Here is a 7,500-nt window from a genome sequence, read left to right as displayed (position 1 = left end):
AGGTTGCTACAGCCTACAAATTACAATTGATAACGCAGCTGCAAGGTGATAGACAGTAGCTATGTTTCCATTAACTTGTCCAGTGATTTTTTTTGTTGACATTTAGAAAAGTTCGCATAGAGAATATATGTGACAATTGCCTGCTAGGGCGCCATTTAACTATCTTGTGTAGATAAAAACAGCTGGACGTAATGACCTCACACCAATTTTTAGATAAATGAAGTGGTTGAAGTGTTTCCATTACCCATTTAGGCAAATTGCGCATTAATAAATTGGTGACAGCCTGTATGCCCTCCCACTTATCTGTTTCATGTCTCAGGTAGCCTGTGAAAGCCAGCATGGATAGAATGCAATAATTCACAAAAATGTGCCATATCCTTATAATTATCATGTGCCAACGTATCGCCACAATCCGTATCATGGTGAAACTCCTGTAGATCGGAAATAATTGGATGTTGATACTTGCCAGCCAACCAGAAAAACAAGGCGAAGCAATTCAGGCATTCTTGGAAGTCAGGACAATCATAATTGTTTAAACTATAAAAATAAAAAAAATATTTTGCAAGCAGTAGGCATTTAGAATTAAATGTGGAGTGGAACTTATAGTTACGCGATGACATCACGTGCCCCCGCGTACCTTCAAAAGTATTCGGCAATCATAATTTATTTGAAAAACACTGTTTCCATCATGATTTGTCGCAATAAAGTTAGACAAAAGAAAGATCCCCCCCTGTCGAACGGATAATGTTTTTGTCAATCTTTAGAAAATGTGACCTACTGTGTATCAACGTGTGTGTGTGTTCAGGCATCATGGACAGCACTGTGTTGGAGCTGAGGCAGGTTGTCGCGGTAACGGGAGACGGGACAAATGACGGGCCGGCGCTGAAGAAGGCCGACGTGGGCTTTGCAATGGTAACGCCCTGCTCAAAGTATTATGGGTTGTCACTGCTGAGACACGAATGTTATGAATGGTCAACCAGCTTCACCTGGAATGCTTTTCCAACAGTGTCGAAGTAGTTCCCACATATGCTGAGCACTTGTTGGCAGCTTTTCCTTCACTCTGCGGTCCGACTCATCCCAAACCATCTCGCTTGGGTTGAGGTCGGGGGATTGTGGAGGCCAGGTCATCTGATGCAGCACTCCATCACTCTCCTTCTTGGTCAAATAGCCCTTACACAGCCTGGAGGTATGTTGGGTCATTGTCCTGTTGAAAAACAAATGATAGTCCCACTAAGCCCAAACCAGATTGGATGACGTATCACTGCAGAATGCTGTGGTAGCAATGCTGGTTAAGTGTGCCTTGAATTCTACATAAATCACAGTGTCACCAGCAAAGCATCCCCACACCATAACACCTCCTCCTCCATGCTTTACGGTGGGAACTACACATGCGGAGATCCTCCGTTCACCCACACTGGGTCTCACAAAGACACGCCGGTTGGAACCAAAAATCTCAAATTTGGACTCCAGACCAAAGGACAAATTTCCACCGGTCTAATGTCCATTGCTCGTGTTTCTTGGCCCAAGCAGGTCTCTTCTTCTTATTGGTGTTCTTTAGTAGTGGTTTCTTTGCAGCAATTCGACCATGAAGGCCTGATTCACACAGTCCCCTCTGAACAGTTGATGTTGAGATGTGTCTGTGACTTGAACTCTGTGAAGCGTTTATTTGGGCTGCAATCTCTGAGGCTGGTAACTCTAATGAACTTATCCTCTGCAGCAGAAGTAACTCTGGGTCTTCCATTCCTGTGGTGGTCCTCATGAGAGCCAGTTTCATTATAGCGCTTGATGGTTTTTGCAACTGCACTTGAAGAAACTTTCAAAGTTCTTGAAATGTTCCATATTGACTGACCTTCATGTCTTAAAGTAATGATGGACTGTCGTTTCTCTTTGCTTATTTGAGCTGTTCTTGCCATAATATGGACTTGGTCTTTTACCAAATAGGGCTATCTTCTGTATACCACCCCTACCTTGTCACAACACAACTGATTGGCTCAAACGCATTAAGAAGGAAAGAAATTCCTTTTTTAAGAAGGCACACCTGTTAATTGAAATGCATTCCAGGTGACTACCTCATGAAGCTGGTTGAGAGAATGCCAAGAGTGTGCAAAGCTGTCATCAAGGCAAAGGGTGGCTACTTTGAAGAATCTCAAACTTTTTTGGTTACTACATGATTCCATATGTGTTATTTCATAGTTTGTCTTCACTATTATTCTACAATGTAAAAATAAAGAAAAACCCTTGAATGAGTAGGTGTACAGTGTTGTAACGATGTGCAAATAGTTAAAGTGAAAAAAAGTACCTATTTTTTCCAGGTTATAGCCGGTATTTAACCATACCTCTTCTCTCTCCAGTGTTTAGCCGGTATTAAACCATACCTCTTCTCTCTCCAGGTTATAGCCGGTATTTAACCATACCTCTTCTCTCTCCAGGGTATAGCTGGTATTTAACCATACCTCTTCTCTCCAGGGTATAGCCGGTATTTAACCATACCTCTTCTCTCTCCAGGGTATAGCCGGTATTTAACCATACCTCTTCTCTCTCCAGGGTATAGCCGGTATTAAACCATACCTCTTCTCTCCAGGGTATAGCTGGTATTAAACCATACCTCTTCTCTCTCTAGGGTATAGCCGGTATTTAACCATACCTCTTCTCTCCAGGGTTTAGCCGGTATTAAACCATACCTCTTCTCTCCAGGGTTTAGCCGGTATTTAACCATACTTCTCTCCAGGGTATAGCCGGTATTTAACCATACCTCTTCTCTCTCCAGGGTATAGCCAGTATTAAACCATACCTCTTCTCTCTCCAGGTTATTTAGCAGACGCTCTTATCCAGAGCGACTTACAGTTAGTGAGTGCATACATTATTTTTTCTTTTTCATACTGGCCCCCCGTGGGAATCGAACCCACAACCCTGGCGTTGCAAACGCCATGCTCTACCAACTGAGCTACATCCCTGCCGGCCATTCCCTCCCCTACCCTGGACGACGCTGGGCCAATTGTGCGCCGCCCCATGGGTCTCCCGGTCGCGGCCGGCTACGACAGAGCCTGGATTCGAACCAGGATCTCTAGTGGCACAGCTAGCACTGCGATGCAGTGCCTTAGACCACTGCGCCACTCGGGATAGCCGGTATTAAACCATACCTCTTCTCTCCAGGGTTTAGCCGGTATTTAACCATACTTCTCTCCAGGGTATAGCCGGTATTAAACCATACCTCTTCTCTCTCCAGGGTATAGCCAGTATTAAACCATACCTCTTCTCTCTCCAGGGTATAGCCGGTATTAAACCATACCTCTTCTCTCTCCAGGGTATAGCCGGTATTTAACCATACCTCTTCTCTCCAGGGTATAGCCGGTATTTAACCATACTTCTCTCCAGGGTATAGCCGGTATTTAACCATACCTCTTCTCTCTCCAGGGTATAGCTGGTATTAAACCATACCTCTTCTCTCTCCAGGGTATAGCCGGTATTAAACCATACCTCTTCTCTCCAGGGTATAGCCGGTATTTAACCATACCTCTTCTCTCTCCAGGGTATAGCCGGTATTAAACCATACCTCTTCTCTCCAGGTTATAGCCGGTATTAAACCATACCTCTTCTCTCTCCAGGGTATAGCCGGTATTAAACCATACCTCTTCTCTCCAGGGTATAGCTGGTATTAAACCATACCTCTTCTCTCTCCAGGGTATAGCCGGTATTAAACCATACCTCTTCTCTCTCCAGGGTATAGCCGGTATTAAACCATACCTCTTCTCTCTCCAGGTTATAGCCGGTATTAAACCATACCTCTTCTCTCTCCAGGTTATAGCCGGTATTAAACCATACCTCTTCTCTCTCCAGGGTATAGCCGGTATTAAACCATACCTCTTCTCTCTCCAGGGTTTAGCCGGTATTTAACCATACCTCTTCTCTCTCCAGGGTATAGCCGGTATTAAACCATACCTCTTCTCTCTCCAGGGTATAGCCGGTATTTAACCATACTTCTCTCCAGGGTATAGCCAATATTAAACCATACCTCTTCTCTCTCTTCAGGTTATAGCCGTTATTTAACCATACCTCTTCTCTCTCCAGGGTATAGCCGGTATTAAACCATACCTCTTCTCTCTCCAGGGTATAGCCGGTATTTAACCATACCTCTTCTCTCCAGGTTATAGCCGGTATTTAACCATACTTCTCTCCAGGGTATAGCCGGTATTTAACCATACCTCTTCTCTCCAGGGTATAGCCGGTATTAAACCATACCTCCTCTCCAGGGTATAGCCGGTATTAAACCATACCTCTTCACTCTCCAGGGTATAGCCGGTATTAAACCATACCTCTTCTCTCTCCAGGGTATAGCCGGTATTAAACCATACCTCTTCTCTCTCCAGGGTATAGCCGGTATTAAACCATACCTCTTCTCTCTCCAGGGTATAGCCGGTATTAAACCATACCTCTTCACTCTCCAGGGTATAGCCGGTATTAAACCATACCTCTTCTCTCTCCAGGGTATAGCCGGTATTTAACCATACCTCTTCTCTCTCCAGGGTATAGCCGGTATTAAACCATACCTCTTCTCTCCAGGTTATAGCCGGTATTTAACCATACCTCTTCTCTCTCCAGGGTATAGCCGGTACAGACGTGGCCAAGGAGGCGTCTGACATCATATTAACGGATGATAACTTCAGTAGTATAGTAAAGGCTGTGATGTGGGGGAGGAATGTCTACGACAGCATCTCCAAGTTCCTCCAGTTCCAGCTGACGGTCAACGTGGTGGCTGTCATAGTGGCCTTCACTGGGGCCTGCATCACACAGGTAACACACACACACACACACACACACACACAAAACGCACACTCAACATTGTGGACGTCAGTAGTGGCTTTTCACACATTCTCATCCACCCCTCTAACCCCCCCTCCCCCCCCCCCCCCCTCCCCCAGGACTCTCCTCTGAAAGCAGTCCAGATGTTATGGGTTAACCTTATCATGGATACCTTCGCCTCTCTTGCCCTAGCAACAGAACCCCCCACAGAGTCCCTGTTGCTACGGAAACCCTACGGCCGCAACAACCCTCTCATCTCCTTGACGATGTTGAAGAACATTCTGGGTCATGGAGTCTACCAGCTCATCATAATCTTTACTCTGCTGTTTATAGGTAACACACACACACACACACACACTTTCTATCCATAACTTTCCTTCTCCTCATTCATCATCTTGCCTCCAGTTCTCTTTCCCTTTAAGAACTTCTCTCCTCTCCTCTCTTGTGTCTGCTTTATAAAATCCTCCTCTCCCTCTTCTCTCTTCTCTCCTCCTCTTTTTTCCTCTCATCTCCTCTTATCTCCTCTCTTCCCTCTCCTCTCCTCTCCTCTCCTCTCCTCTCCTCTCCTCTCCTCTCCTCTCCTCTCCTCTCCTCTCCTCTCCTCTTCCCTCTCCTCCACTCCTCTCCCTCCTCTCTCTCCTCTCCTCTCTCCTCTCTCCTTCCCCTCACCTCTCTCCTCTCCTCTCTCCTTCCCCTCTCCTCTCTCCTCTCCTCTCTCCTCTCCTCTCCTCTCTCCTTCCTTCTCCTCTCTCCTTCCCCTCTCATCTCTCCTCTACCCTCTCCTCTCCCCTCTCCTCTCTCCTTCCTTCTCCTCTCTCCATCCTTCCCATCTCTCCATCCTTCCCATCCTCTCTCCTTTAGGAGAGCGTATCTTTAACATAGACAGTGGTCGCAACGCTCCACTCCACTCCCCTCCGTCAGAACACTACACCATCATTTTCAACACCTTCGTCCTCATGCAGCTCTTTAATGAGATCAACGCCAGGAAGATCCACGGGGAACGCAACGTCTTCGACGGAATCTTCGCCAACCCAATCTTCTGTTCCATAGTGTTCGGAACCTTAGTTATCCAGGTAGGCTGCACACACACACACACAGACACACAGACACACAGACACACAGACACACAGACACACAGACACACAGACAGAGACTGGCTGCACACACACAGACACACAGACACACAGACACACAGACACACAGACACACAGACACACAGACAGAGACTGGCTGCACACGCACAGACACACAGACAGAGACTGGCTGCACACGCACAGACACACAGACACACAGACAGAGACTGGCTGCACACGCACAGACACACAGACACACAGACACACAGACACACAGACAGAGACTGGCTGCAGACACAGAGACACACAGACAGAGACTGGCTGCACACACACAGACACACAGACAGAGACTGCCATGTGTTATCTAATGAAATGTTGAGCATTTGTAGCATTATGGGTAATACTGTGATGTTATATTATTCATGTTATTCCCTCGGTGGTGATATCATATGTTATCTAGTTCAGCTGTGATAGTAGTTATGTTATTTACATGATAGTCAATTGCCTGGATTAGGACCTGCGCCGCTTCCTGTGTGAGGTAGGGTCGTACTCTACGGATGTTGTAGAGAATGAACCTGCAGGAGCAGGTCACTACTTTAATGTTTGCAGAGAACGACAGGGTCACACCAAGGGGGGGGGGGGGGGGGAGCAGGGTCACACCAAGTTCTCTGCACTCTGGGAGGGGGACACTGTGGAGTTGTTAACCGTTATCTAGGTGGTGATAGTCCAGTGGGGGGGCGAGCCATTCAGCTGTGATAGTAGTTATGTTATCTAGGTGATGATAGTCCAGTGGGGGGGCAAGCCATTCAGCTGTGATAGTAGTTATGTTATCTAGGTGGTGATAGTCCAGTGGGGGGGCAAGCCATTCAGCTGTGATAGTAGTTATGTTATCTAGGTGGTGATAGTCCAGTGGGGGGCGAGCCATTCAGCTGTGATAGTAGTTATGTTATCTAGGTGATGATAGTCCAGTGGGTGGGGGGCGAGCCATTCAGCTGTGATAGTAGTTATGTTATCTAGGTGGTGATAGTCCAGTGGGGGGGGCGAGCCATTCAGCTGTGATAGTAGTTATGTTATCTAGGTGGTGATAGTCCAGTGGGGGGGGCGAGCCATTCAGCTGTGATAGTAGTTATGTTATCTAGGTGGTGATAGTCCAGTGGGGGGGCGAGCCATTCAGCTGTGATAGTAGTTATGTTATCTAGGTGGTGATAGTCCAGTGGGGGGGGGGGCGAGCCATTCAGCTGTGATAGTAGTTATGTTATCTAGGTGGTGATAGTCCAGTGGGGGGGGGCGAGCCATTCAGCTGTGATAGTAGTTATGTTATCTAGGTGGTGATAGTCCAGTGGGGGGGCGAGCCATTCAGCTGTGATAGTAGTTATGTTATCTAGGTGGTGATAGTCCAGTGGGGGGGGGGGCGAGCCATTCAGCTGTGATAGTAGTTATGTTATCTAGGTGGTGATAGTCCAGTGGGGGGGGGCGAGCCATTCAGCTGTGATAGTAGTTATGTTATCTAGGTGGTGATAGTCCAGTGGGGGGGGCGAGCCATTCAGCTGTGATAGTAGTTATGTTATCTAGGTGGTGATAGTCCAGTGGGGGGGCGAGCCATTCAGCTGTGATAGTAGTTATGTTA

The 7,500-nt window shown here is 46.9% G+C and overlaps 1 pseudogene across 1 annotated transcript in view; it reads left to right on the top strand.

The window, feature by feature from the left end:
• LOC311149452 (plasma membrane calcium-transporting ATPase 3-like) overlaps positions 1-7,500 on the top strand; it is a 172,721-nt pseudogene that overhangs the window by 144,315 nt on the left and 20,906 nt on the right. The window contains exons 18-21 of the transcript in view: positions 806-912; positions 4,600-4,791; positions 4,920-5,133; positions 5,662-5,873. The product of the transcript in view is annotated as a plasma membrane calcium-transporting ATPase 3-like (transcript). The remainder of the gene's footprint in view (positions 1-805; positions 913-4,599; positions 4,792-4,919; positions 5,134-5,661; positions 5,874-7,500) is intronic.

The sequence above is a fragment of the Coregonus lavaretus genome, assembly GCF_964263955.1.
Source record: "Coregonus lavaretus genome assembly, chromosome: 22".
In the NCBI taxonomy this organism is placed as follows: domain Eukaryota; kingdom Metazoa; phylum Chordata; class Actinopteri; order Salmoniformes; family Salmonidae; genus Coregonus; species Coregonus lavaretus.
The sequence above is the reverse complement of the archived record's forward strand: the minus strand, read 5'-3'. Positions and strand labels throughout refer to the sequence as shown.